We start from the raw sequence: 13,818 nt of genomic DNA on the forward strand, positions 1-13,818 counted from the left end.
AGAAAGAATTAATCAGGTACTATAAGTCAATGACAGGCTAAGTGATTGGGCTAATCTACCCTGCGCTGAATTCTCACATAACAACCATGTCAGAAGTTCTAACAGCTCTTCACCCTTACATGTTGTTTACGGCAATCACCCACGAGTTCTTCAGTCCCTTCCACTTTTGGTGGCCTGTACAGCAGCCTGCCACACAATCCAAGAGCTCCAGGATCTTTGGCTACAAACCAATTAGCTGATCCCTAAGGCAGCAGCTTAGGACAAGAAGCATGCCAATAAGAACTGTATACTGACTCTGCAACTTAAGCGTGGAGACCTCATGTGGCTAAGCACATAGAACTTGCGCCTCTGAGTCCTTTCTCTTTGATTTGTGCCCAGATTTATTGGTCCTTTCCTGGTCTTGCAACAGATGAGGCCCATCTGTTGCAAGACCAGGAAAGGACCAATAAATCTGGGAGCTTGACCAATGTAGCCGGGAGCTTGACCTGATATCAGGTCAAGCTCCCGGCTACATTGAGGATACATAACGTGTTCCATGTTTCAATTTTGAAACCTCTGGTCCTCTCCTGACCCTTAAAGCCACCTAAACCCATAGATATCATCTCTAAAGTAGACTCCAACTACAAAATACAAGAGATCTTGGATTGTCATAGACAATGCAATAAGTTGGAATATCTCATTGCTTAAAAGAACTACGGTCCAGAGGAGAACTCCTAGGAGCCAGCGGCCAATCTTCAAGCCCCTTTGTTGGAAAAGGAGTTTCATCATTGCTTTCCCCAGAAGCCAAAGCCCAGGACCCTGAAGAGGGGGCTTAAGAGGGAGAATACTGTTACGTTTGGTGGCTTGCGGGACATCCCCGCAAGCCGACGCACTCATCCCCAGTGCCAGCAACTGTTGGGCCTCCCTTCTGCTGTGGGACACCACCGGAACTCTCTCATGCAGCAGGATGCCATCAGGACTGCCACCTTTAGCCCCTCCCCATAGGTGCACACGTGTGCCTGATATCACAGTATTTAAGTGGCACATGGCAGGAAAAGACCACAATGCTCATTGGTTTACATCACCAGCATTAGCCCTATAAAAGGGCTCTCCAGATGTCCCTACATCGCCCCAGCAAAGGGTCTCCTGCATTCCTTGTGTAGTGCGTGTTGCTTCTTCTTCATTCCTGCTTCTTGCCTCTTCTCTCCAGCCTGCCTTGCCTCGTCTCTGCAGTCTACCCTGCCTCATAATATCCAGCTCCACCTGCATTCCTCCCATCCTGTTGTGCCAGTCCTCCTCCTCCTCCTCCTTGTCTTCCCTTCAGACTGACTCTCGGATCTGACCCTTGCCTGGATACTGACTATTTTTGATTGCCACCTGCCCCTTGCCTGGACACTGACTACTCTTGTTTGCTGCTTGCCCCAACCCTTGCATGGCCCTGGATCTCCACCTGTGCCATTCTCACAAAGACTCTCTCCTAAGCCCCGCTGGTTCCTGGTCCCCAAGGGCTTAACCTGAGGGGAAAGGGGCTGGTGTAGGTGAAGCCCTAGTCCAGTCTCTTGTCAGCCTAGCTCCGCAAGCTGTCAGTGAGGGCCTATGGGGTTCGCCTCATAGGTTGCATCAACCTCACTACAGCAGCATGGGTTCACACATTACAAAAGGGTGTGTGTATTTTCCCTTTGAAAATTATCCAACCAAAACTGATACGGCTATGGCTGCTGTGCAACCGCCTCACCACCAGGGGTCCTTCTAGGGCTGGCTCTCCTGACGGGCCCAGTCCATCTCCATTGTTCACTCTATGTTCTGGACTTCCCTTTTATCCCTGCCTGGCAGTTCCCTCAGTGCTTCGGCATCAAGCTTGCCTGGGTTCCCTGCTCTAGCCTTCCTTGCTTTGCTGTGCATGTGGTCTTTGGACCCTGCTTTGCCTTGCCTTGCCTTGCGCTGTGTGTGGCCTTCGGGCTTCTACCCTGCTTTGCCTTGCCTTGCGCTGTGTGTGGTCTTCGGGCCTTCTACCCTGCTTTGCCTTGCCTTGCGCTGTGTGTGGTCTTCGGGCCTTCTACCCTGCTTTGCCTTGCCTTGCGCTGTGTGTGGCCTTCGGGCCTTCTACCCTGCTTTGCCTTGCCTTGCGCTGTGTGTGGCCTTCGGGCCTTCTACCCTGCTTTGCCTTGCCTTGCGCTGTGTGTGGTCTTCGGGCCTTCTACCCTGCTTTGCTTTGCCTTGCGCTGTGTGTGGCCTTCGGGCCTTCTACCCTACTTTGCCTTGCCTTGCGCTGTGTGTGGCCTTCGGGCCTTCTACCCTACTTTGCCTTGTCTTGCGCTGTGTGTGGCCTTCGGGCCTTCTACCCTACTTTGCCTTGTCTTGCGCTGTGTGTGGCCTTCGGGCCTTCTACCCTACTTTGCCTTGCCTTGCGCTGTGTGTGGCCTTCGGGCCTTCTACCCTGCTTTGCTTTGCCTTGCGCTGTGTGTGGCCTTCGGGCCTTCTACCCTACTTTGCCTTGTCTTGCGCTGTGTGTGGCCTTCGGGCCCTCTGCCTTGCCGTGTGTGTGTGTGTGGCCTTCGGGCCCTCTTCCCTGCTGTGAGTGTGTGGCCTTCGGGCTCCCAGCCCTGCCGTATGTGTGTGGCCTTCGGGCCCTCTGCCCTGCCGTGTGAGTGAGGCCTTCGGGTTCGCTTTCCTACTGTGTGCGTGTGTGGCCTTCGGGCTCTCTGCCCTGCCGTGTGTGTGGCCTTCGGGCTCTCTGCCTTACTACTAGGTACTTTGACCCAGCCTGGACTCTGACACTGTTGCCTGCCGCCTGCCCTGATCCAGCCTGGACTCTGACACTGTTGCCTGCCGCCTGCCCTGACCCAGCCTGGACTCTGACACTCTTGCCTGCCGTCTGCCCTGACCCAGCCTGGAATTTGACACTGCTTCCAGCCTTACTCTGCTCCACTGTCACCATCATCAGAGACTTTCCAGCCATCCCTATCTCTCTCTACCTGGAGTCACTCCAGAAGGTGGTGTTCACAACACCAGAACACAGCCCGAGCGTGACAAAAACTACTTGCACACATTGTGTGCAGTTATTTTTGTCAGAAAAATGTATGTGCATGTTTTAGAAAATACAAAAGTATGCATATAAATGCAAACGCCATTCTTAGAAACGTCTCTGCTTACTAAGGGCAAACATACGTGCGTACAGGAGAAAGGCACGCTTGTTTGTATTTTGTAAAAGGCCCTTTCCATGGGTAAAGCATTGTGCCGCCAGTGAAAATGGCTTTGAAAAGGAGCCTCTGAATAGAGACTTGGGACAAAGGATGGTGTGGAATTGTTACACCTTTGGTACAGAGAGCGCTTCTCTGTGGCTGTAAGCTCTTGGGTTCAGCTCTGTTTAAAGAACAGAGGGGTTCAATATCCCGCACTGCTGCTGCATCATTTCAAGACTTCAAAGTCTGGGGAGAATTGTTTTATTTCTTTATAACTATTTGACATTCTGCCTTTTCCTAAAGGTAGGCACAAGGTAGCTTACACCCAGTGTAAGAAGAGCACTGAGCACATATGAAAGCCTATACAGGTATGACATTCAGATTGGGAGGGCAGGGAGTAGGTATCCTGCTGGATACTTGTGACCTGGATTGGCCACTGTCAGAGACAGGATGCTGGGCTTGACGGACCTTTGGTCTGATCCAGTTATGGTGTTTCTTATGTTCTTAGGTGTTGCCACTAAGCAGTGACCTGAGGCTTCCTTCTTTCATGGGCTGTGAGTGCTGCTTCTCCAGCACTTTCCAGCACCGGAAGACATAAACTATAAATCAAACCCAGGTCCTTCACATAGTGGTGCACAGCACTTGATATGAGCCACTGGGATGGGCCAGACCAGATTGGGTGGGCTAAAAGCTTGGTTTTTGCTAAGATCAAATGTAAGGTCTGAGTTAAGAACATAAGAATTGCCATGGTGGGTCAGACCGAGGGTCCATGACGCACATCTTGTTCACAAAAGTGACCAGTCCAGATCACAGGTAACTGGTAGAATCCAAAACGGTAGAAGATTCCATACTGCTAACGCCCAGGGACAAGTAATAGATTTTCCCAAGTCTATCTGGTTAATAACAGTTTATGGACTTCTCCTCCAAGAACTTGTCCAAATCTTTTTTTAAACCCTGCTATGCTAGCTGCCTTTAGTACATCCTCTGGCAAAGAATTCCAGAGGTTAATTGTGCATTGAATAAAAAAGAATTTTCTCCAATTTGTTTTAAATGTACTACTTACTAAGTTCATGGAGTGGCCCCTAGTTTTTGTATTATTTAAAATATGAATTCACATTTATTCATTCTATTCCACTCATGACTTTATAGACTTCTATTATATCCCCCCTTAGCCATCTCTTCTCCAAGCTGAACAGCCCTAACCTCCTTAGCCTTTCCTCATAGGGGAGCTGTTTCATCCCCTTTATCATTTAGTTCACCCTTCTCTATACCTTTTCCACTTTAGCTAAATCTTTTTTGAAATGTCGCAACCAGAATTGCACACGATACTCTAGGTGCAGTCCTGAAGCGATACAGAGGTATTATGACATTCTCCATTCCTTTCCTTATAATTCCTAACATTCTGTTTGCTTTTATGACCAGTACCACATACTGAACCGAAGATTTCAAAGTATTGTCCATGATGAGGCCCAGATCCTTTTCCTGGGTTGTAACTCCTAATATGGAACCTAACATCATGTAATTACAATGTAGGTTACGTTTCCCATGTGCATCACTTTGCACTTGTCCACATTAAATTTGTACATTTGACTGCCAAATCTCTTTGGATGCAAAGCTTTGTGCAATTTCCCAAAATTTGCTTGTGATTTTACTACTTAGAATAATTTTGTGTCATCTGCAAATTTGATCACCTCATTCATCGCTCCCTTTTCCAGGTCATTTATAAATATATTAAAATGCACTGGTCCAAATACGGATCCCTGAGGCTTCTCCCATTGAGAAAACTGACCATTTAGTCCTACTCTCTGATTCCTATCTTTTATCAATGTCCACAATAGGACATTGTCTCCTATCCCATGACTTTTTGTTTTTCTTGGAAGTCACTCATGAGGGACTTTGTCAAATGCCTTCTGAAAATTCGAATACACTATATCCACTGGATCAGCATTATCCACATGTTTATTAACCCCTTCAAAAATATGTAGCAGATTGGTGAGGCAAGACTTCCCTTGTGTAAATCCATGCTGGCTGTGTCCCATTATGTATTTAATATATTTAATATATTTATATTTATATATTTAATGTATTTAAAACATTTATATTCCGCCTATCTACGAATCTAAATGGATTACAAAATTTAAAAACATCCATAATCAGAATCTCACAATGAACATTGTACACTATATCAAAGTGCAGCCCTGCATTCAGGACAGACATTCCTCTGAGGACAGGCCCTTCTTTGTCTTTTCGACTGAGATTGAGAACCTGTTCAAGTTTGGGGCTTGTCACCCAACAGCATTAAGGACCCAAAAGTGTTTGGACCGTAGCTAAAGCTTAAACCACCCATAAAAAAAAAAAAAACCCAGAAAACATCTGGCGATGTTAAAGCTTGCTCAGACCCTGATCTGTGTGAATGCTCTAACACCAGCTCTGATCATGAATTCCTAGCAGCAGTTCTGTTTAATCTGCCTCTCTCCACATCCAGATGCTTTAAACAATTTCTGACAGATTACGCCATTGAACAAGCCAACTCAGGCCTTGCACTTCTGTTATACAATATTACTTGCTGCTTAGGAATTAACTCCTCAGGAAAAAAAAAAAAAACAAACAAAATTGTTGATTAGAAGGCTGCTGAAATGTCTTTCTCTTGATCGAACCATTTATGCAAAGTCTCTGTCTGTTCTTGCACCCCTCCTTACCCCATATATCTCCCTGCTGCCACCGCAGCCTCACTCACAAAGAAATCAGGGCAGACTGAGAAATGTGGGGCTTTAACCAAGGTGAGCAGGAATAACTCATGTGCCATTGATGTTTTATTTTTGTAATCTACATAGATCTGAAGTGCTGGCAATTGGGGAGGGGGGGGAATATAAATTATTGTAAATAAATACATAGTTTTGGAGAATGGCCTGGGACAGGTTGTGCGAGAGAGAAATTAGATTTGGGGAGGGGCCTGAAAGGTGAGACTGTGGAGAGGGTTCAATTAAGATACCTTTACAGTTATATTGGACTTGGAGGTCAGTCACTGGCATTGTTCAGTCTTTTGTATGCCATCACACTTCCACAATGAACACTTCGGATTATTAAAACTGAAATTCCCAACTGACCTGGAGGTTCAGACGATGAACTTTGGGGAAAATAAAATGATGATGATTCTGTTCTCAATACCAAAGAGCTCATCTCACGCAAAGTTAGGACTGTGAGGTTACTTGGTATCTAGTTCTGCAGGGAAACAAGTCATGATATCTGCCATAGCCGCCTTCTGGCCTAACATTACCACAGGACTCTTGTTTTCTGGTTCAGACATAAAAGGCAAAAACATCAGAGCATGCATGCGTAACTTACAAACAATATTTCTTTTCTGAAGCGTTAAAAAAAAAGAAAAGGGTTTGGGTGATCACGAGGGACTTTAGCCAAATAACACCTGTTGCAGTGTTTGACAGTATACTACGTTTCTGTAAGGCTGTCCTGGGATTTAGATCCCTGAAAGAAAAGACAAGAGACAGGTAAGCCATGTTAAACACTCTGCCATTGTCATCACCAAAGAAAAAAATAATAAATCAAAGGTCAACAACAAAAACTGGTTTCCTATCACTGTAGTCAAAACGGGTCTCTAATGGCATCTTTATAAGAGAAGGGCTGGGAGCTCATGAGGGACCTACTATGTTGTGTGCCTTTCTTGTATTATTTCTCTTGTTTGGGCAGATGGTTACACATCCTAATCCAGTTTTCTTTTCAGTTTTGAAAGAATTTATTGTAATGGAAGATGAATACATAGAGAGTAAACTGGGTTACAAACTAACTGAGTGATAGACAACAGAAGATAGTGATCTGGTAAACTATAGACCTGTGATCCTGACGTTGATACTGGGCAAAATGGTAGAAACTGTTCTTAAATCGCTGACCACATAGAAGGACATGGCTTAATGGGGAAGAGTCAACATGCCTTATCATTCTATTAGGGTTTTTTGAAGGTGTAACTAAACAAGCGGAGAGAGGTGAGCCAGCTGATATAGTGTATGTGGATTTTCAGATGGCATTTAACAAAGTCCCTCATGAGAGACACCTCAGGAAATTTAAAAAGTCATGGGATAGGAGGAAGTGTCCGAGTGTGGATTTGGTAACTGGTTAAAAAACAGGAAACAGAGAGTAGGACTGAATGATCAGTTTTCCATGTTATTCCTGGGGGAATTCTGCATTACTGCAGAACGTGCGCAGAAATTCCATTTTTTAATGCAGAAATTCTATTTTCTGCGCAGAATTTGGAACAGGTGCCATGAACGGAGCCCATCCCACTCGTGGTGGTGAAAGAGCAGGCCCTGGCGTGCCGCATTGCAGCAAAGAAGACAAAGGTTGCGGCACATCGCAGCAAAAAGGGAGAAGGCCCTGGCGTTCCGCATTGTGATGAAGATGGTGTAGGTCCCAACATGCCGTGAGGGAAGCCCATCTCGCTCACAGCGAAGATGGAGGTGCAATTCCCAGCATGTCGTGAGCAGAGCCCATCCCGCTCGTGGCAGAGATGGAGCAGACTCCGGTGAGAGTAAGTCTGTGTGTGAAGGTTGTTTGTAGAGGCTGTGTGTAGAGGTGTGAGTGTTGTTGGGAGATCATGAGAGGATGTGTGTGCCAGAGAGAGGTTGTCTATGTGAGGAGATGGTAAAGGAATGTTTACATGTGTGAGAGATTGGGAGCTGGTGTGCGTGAAAAAGGGAGTGTGTGTATGTGAGGGAGTGAGAGAGGGAGCCTGTGTGAAGGGATGTGTGTGTGTGTGAGAGCGAGGGAGTCAATGTGCAGGGGTGTGTGAGAGAGTGAGCCTGTATGAGGAGGTGTGTATGTGCACGAGAGAGGGAGCCTTTTTGTGTGTGAGAGAGGGATAGAGGGAGCCTGTGTGAGGGACAGTACTGGGAGTGGAGATAGCATGGAAGGGATTGAGCCTAGTGGGAAAGGGGAGAGATAGTGGAAGGTGGAGGAGTTGGGGGGGGGGGAGGCCAGAAAAGGCAAAGTGAAAAGAGACTGGCCAGGGGAGTAGGGAGAAAGGGTGGAAGGGACATTCTTACAATGTTCTTCTAGGGAAATTCTGCTCAAAATATTTAAAACTCTGCATCTTTAAGTAATTACTTTTTTCTGTTTTCTATTTTAAATTAATTACTTAAAGATTGTTATGTATATTGTGTTATTTTGACCAATATAAAGTATGCAGAATTTTGCAGAATTTTCAGTTTTTGTACACAGAATTTTTAAATTTTGTGTGCAGAATTTTCAATTTTTTTTGCGTAGAATTCCCCCAGGAGTATCCATGTGAAGAAAGGTTATTAGTGGGGATCAGTACTGGGACCTGTGCAATTTAACATATTTATAAATGATCCGAAAAAGGAGAAGACAAGTGAGGTGATCAAATTTGCAAATGACACCAAATTATTTCAAATTATTAAACAGTGGATAGTGAAGAATTGCAGAAGAACCTTGTGAGACTAGGAGACTAGGCATCTGAATGGTAGATGAAATTTAATGTGGAAAAGTGCAGAATCGTGCACTTAAGGGACAATAATCCCAACTATGATGCTGGGTTCTGTATTGGGAGTCATAACCCAGGAAAAAGATTTGGGAGTCCTTGAAATTCTCAGCTCAATGCATGACGGTGGTCAAAAAAGCAAATAGAATGTTAGAAATAATCTGAAAAGGAATGGATGATAAAACAGAAAGCATCATATTGCCTCTGTATCGATCTATGATGCAACCGTACCTTGAATATTGTGGGTAGTTCTGGTCACCCTATCTCAAAAAACACATAGCAGAACTAGAAAAGGTGCAGAAGAGAGCAACAGAAATGATTAAAAGGATGGAACAGCTCTCTTCTGAAGAGAGGCTACACAGATTATGGCTCTTCAGCTTAGAAAAGAGATGGCTGAGAGGGAGCATAAAGTTTATAAAACCATGGACCACTCCAGGAACAACGAGCAGATTTAAAACAAGTCATAGAAAGTTCTTTTTCAGTCTGTGCACAATCAAATTATGGAATTTTTTGCCAGAGGACATGGTCAAGGCGACGAGCATAGTGGGATTTAAAAGAGGTTTGGACAAGTTCCTGGAGAAAAAAATCCATAAAGCTTTAGTAGCCAGGTAGACTAGGGAAAGCCATTTCTATTCCTGGGAGGGATTAACAAGAAAAGGATCTATATTTTGGGATCTGCCAGGTACTAGTGATTCTGATTGGCCATTGTTGGAGATAGGATGCTGGGTCTGATAGACCTTGGTCTGGCCCAGCATTGCATTTATTATGTTCTTATGTAGATAGAGTTTACTCCTAGAAAGGGGGTAATTGATGGAGAGCCTCAAGGATCCATCCTTGGTCCAGTTCTGTTTAATATATTCATGTGTAATATTTCAGAGGGGCTAATAGGAAAGGTTTATCTGTTTGCAGATGATACTATGATCTTCAACTGGGTGGATAGTTCAGATGACATATCAAAAATGTGTTGTGATCTAAGAGAGCTTGAGAAATGGTCAAATATTTTGCAATTAAAATATAATACAAACAAACTGCAGAAATCCAAGAGAGCTGCAAATCATAGAGGGGGAGTGAAGGGGAGAGGTTTTGATGTGCAACAAATACGAAAGAAATCTCAGGCTGATCTTACCTTGCAACACAGGGCAACACAGAAGCAGTAAAAGCCAGAAGAATACTAGGGTGCATAGGTAGAGAGATATAACCAGTAGAAAAAAGGGGCTGATATTTCCTCTGTACAAGTCATTGGTGAGACCTTATCTGGAGTACCATGACCAATTCTGGGGGCCCTATCTCCAAAAGAATATAGATATGAGTACAGGCAGTCTAGGGAACAGCTGCCACAATAGTGCAGTCTGCACCATAAGTTCTGTGAGGTAAAGATTTAAATATTTGCCCAATAGCAAAGAAAAAAGAGGGGAAATATACTAGAAACATTTAAATGCTTCAAAGGTATAAATAACGAAGAAGGGAAATTGTAGACCAAGGAGTCATGATATGAGACTGTAAGAAGACGGGCTCAGGAGGAACATAAAGAAATATTTCTTCACAGAGTGGTGAATACATGAAACAGTCTCGGTATGGAGGCAATATCAGAACTGAATTCAAGGAATTTGATATTCAGTAGCAAGGGGAGCCACACATTATCCAGCTACGGTTAGCTTAATAACTTGTTTGGGATATTCGGCAGACTGCTGGCGATTAGGTGCTCCACTGAATGCAGCTAAATAAAGTCCTAGTTAGCTGAATAAAACTATCCAGCCGACTTAAAGACTTCTCTCCTATATGAACAGAATTAGCCAGATAACTTAATTCTGCCCCAGAATGCCCCTGGCCCGCCTCCAAGTTATCTGGATAAGTTTTACCCAGCTAACTACTTAGCCAGATAACTTGGAGGCGGTTAGAGCATGGTTGTCAGGGGATCCCTGGGCTGAGAAAAAAGGCAGCCCACATAAACCGAAGATTCCTTGGGTTTACTGCTGGGAAGACATGCCGAACACAGACTAGAAATGACAAAAGGCTGAAGAAGGCCAGTTTAATCTCACTGTATCTTAATAGCAGGAAACTAGGGCAGTTCAAGAAAAACAAGGCAAGGTCAAGAATATACAGTCCATGAAACCCAGCAAAACAGGAACTCCTGGCAGGCAGGGGCTACAGCAGGGGTAGGCAACCCTGGTCCTGGAGTACCACAAACAGGTCTGGTCTTTAGGATAGACATAATGAATATGCATGAGCTGTATTTGCATACAAGGAAGGCAGTGCTTGTCAACATACCTCATATATATTCGTTGTGGATATCCTGAAAACCAGAGCTGTTTGTGTCACTCCAGGATGGGAGTTGCCTACCCCTGGACTAGAGCAAGGATCCTGGAACATGGAGGTAACATGGGCAGCCAGGAGCGGGAACATGAAGAACTGGAAGCAGAGAACCCAGGCAATGAAACCAACACCAATGAACTAGCAGGAGTCTCAGCCTGAGGTGGGGTGGGAAATACCCCATCAATAAGGGCTGGTCCCTGCTGGACCAATGAGGACAGGGAAGCACCTGCACAAGCAGCAGCTGACACAGCCAGTAGAGACCTGGCTGCAATGCCCTCCCTCGCAGAGAGAGTAGCTCCTCTTGGAGGAGCAGTGTCCTATAAGCCCTGGGGTTCCAGTTCAAGACCAGCCAGTGTCTAACAATGGGAATTTTAAAAGTTTGACAAAGAAAAAAAAGAAGAGCTTAGTGTTTCTCCATATAATTACGCATGTATCCCAAAAAAAGGAAAAAACACCAAACAACTTTCTCTCGCTCAGCACCACTCAAACCCTCAGTAATCTCATAAGAATATATCTTTACTGCATCAGCAAACCTGTCGATGTGCTTCCTTATGCATTTTGTAAAGGGAAGCCGCCCGGTCTTTTTGGACCGCAGATGATTAAAAGACCGGGCGGCTTCCCTTTACAAAATGCATAAGGAAGCACGTCGACAGGCTTGCTGATGCGGTAAAGATATATTCTTATGAGATTACTGAGGGTTTGAGTGGTGCTGAGCGAGAGAAAGTTTGGCGTTTTTTCCTTTTTTTGGAATTTTAAAAGTTTGCCATTTGTCCAGCTCTTACTTAGCTAGACAAACCCTGTGAATATTGACCCCCAGGAAAGCATGAGATAAGCACAGAGGATCCTAAGTTATGGGGAAGTGAGACTAGATCCAGAGATCAAGGGGGACCCACAGTACTGCAACAGGAGAGGAGAATAGGCAAAGGAGATGGGCCTTGCAGCCTTTATCTACCACCACATTCTGTGTTTCAGAGTAAATCTTCAAAACTCACAGAATGTAAGATCATAGGCTGTAAAATTTCAAGCTTCTTGTCCTTTTTCTCTGTCTTCTTCAGGCATCCCCCCAAACCATAAAAATGTTAATGTGCTCAGTATAAGCGAATGAAGCTAATTTACCATCCATGGACCGAGTTGGTGTCTTTCCCTATTAGATTATAGGTTGAACTGTTATTATGTTATTTTGAAATAGTTTCATGAATATTCTCCTTGCCTGACAGATGTACTGCAACATCTAGTCCAAACATCTCTGAGCCAGACATAACCAGCAGTTCTGGAGAGTTTGTAATCAGTACTTACACAACACATCAGTGCAGTTTTCATAATTGCATCCAAGTGTCATCAGTTTTTTTTACGGAGTCTCCCATGAACCTGCATTAATCCTGCTGTAACATGCATCCCATGGCTGTTTTGGTTCTTGACCAATATATAATAGCAGGAGAGCAGGACTAGGGAACCATGTGTTTTCTGTCAGTATTTGCCACACTGAATTGTCCATTGGTGTATGATGAAGCTAAGACGAACCAGCTGTTGTCGGCAGATCAAAGATTCATGTAAAAACTTTCAAACTCTTAAGACATTTTTGAAAACACTTCCATTTTCTCTGCTTAAACTTAGGTGAGATCTCTAGAGCTCAGGAAAAACTAGCAATGCTGGCAAGAGTCAGGCATGTAACATAATAAATGACCGCAGAGAAAGACCAATCTGAGTTGTAACTGCCACCCCCTCGCCTTCTTTTTAGGGTTGTTACCCTACTGCTTCATTACGATCCTCTTTTCGTTAGGGATCCTCTGTGTTTTTCACACGCTTTTTCTGAATTCCATTACCGTTTGTGTTTCTACCACCTCCCTCCAAGAGAGCATTTCAGGCATCCACCACTCTTTCTATGAAAAAAAAATAATTTCTGACATTGTTCCTGAGTCTACCCTCCCCATTCAATGCCCCCACCCCCCCACCCCGAGCTTCATATGATGACCTGTAGCTTTCTTTCTACTGGAAAAGGTTTGTTTCTTGTGAATTTTTAATGCCTTTCAGATACTTAAGTCTGAATCACATTCCCCCTGTCTCTCATATACTCTAGAGCAGTGGTCCCCAAACCTGTCCTGGAGGGCCACCAGCCAGTTGGGTTTTTGGGATATCCACAATGAATATGCATGAGAGAAAATTTGCATGTTATGGAGGCAGTGCATGCAAATTTTCTCTCATGCATATTCATTGTGGATATCCTGAAAACCCGACTGGCTGGTGGCCCTCCAGGACAGGTTTGGGGACCACTGCTCTAGAGTATACATAGTTTGTTGCAAGCCTCACACCATTCTGGTTGCCTTTCTCTGGACCGCTTCTAGCCCGCTCTGTCCTTTCTGAGAAACCCATCGTACTCTGGGTAGGCAATATGCAGGCTTTCTTTCACAAAGTAATTATATTGCATCAGATCCTGGTCTTTCCTTGAACAGACTCTAAAACAGGAAGGAAGGGATAGATGTAGCTTTAAGCGTAAGAAAGAAATCGCACCCAGAGCTAATATAGCCTATTGTCTGAGATGTGAGCACATGCATCCGTGATCCACACATATGTAAGGAGTTGAAAAACGCACCTTCAGAATCTTCATGTCCCCATTGACATAACTTCCAAATTCTCTATCCAACAGAAAAGCCATTGGGTGGGACACACACTCACACACACAGAAATCTCATCAGCCTTCTTGCCCTTTGAAAGTATGCTAAAAAAAAAAAAAATCCTGTTCCATTAATATCTGAATGAAGCTATGCTATGTTGTTGGGCTGCAAAATCCCTGACTTATGGATGAATCATGTTTTCTTTGTTTGATGTTTTTCTCTC

At 44.5% G+C, this 13,818-nt stretch overlaps 1 long non-coding RNA gene across 1 annotated transcript in view; it reads left to right on the forward strand.

Moving 5' to 3' along the window:
* The window catches only part of LOC115090304, a 45,565-nt gene that overhangs the window by 5,841 nt on the left and 25,906 nt on the right, over positions 1–13,818 (forward strand). Inside the window, exon 2 of the long non-coding RNA XR_003856365.1 lies at positions 7,421–7,701. This is a non-coding gene — a long non-coding RNA (uncharacterized LOC115090304). The remainder of the gene's footprint in view (positions 1–7,420; positions 7,702–13,818) is intronic.

The sequence above is a fragment of the Rhinatrema bivittatum genome, chromosome 4 (genome assembly GCF_901001135.1).
Source record: "Rhinatrema bivittatum chromosome 4, aRhiBiv1.1, whole genome shotgun sequence".
In the NCBI taxonomy this organism is placed as follows: Eukaryota; Metazoa; Chordata; class Amphibia; order Gymnophiona; family Rhinatrematidae; genus Rhinatrema; species Rhinatrema bivittatum.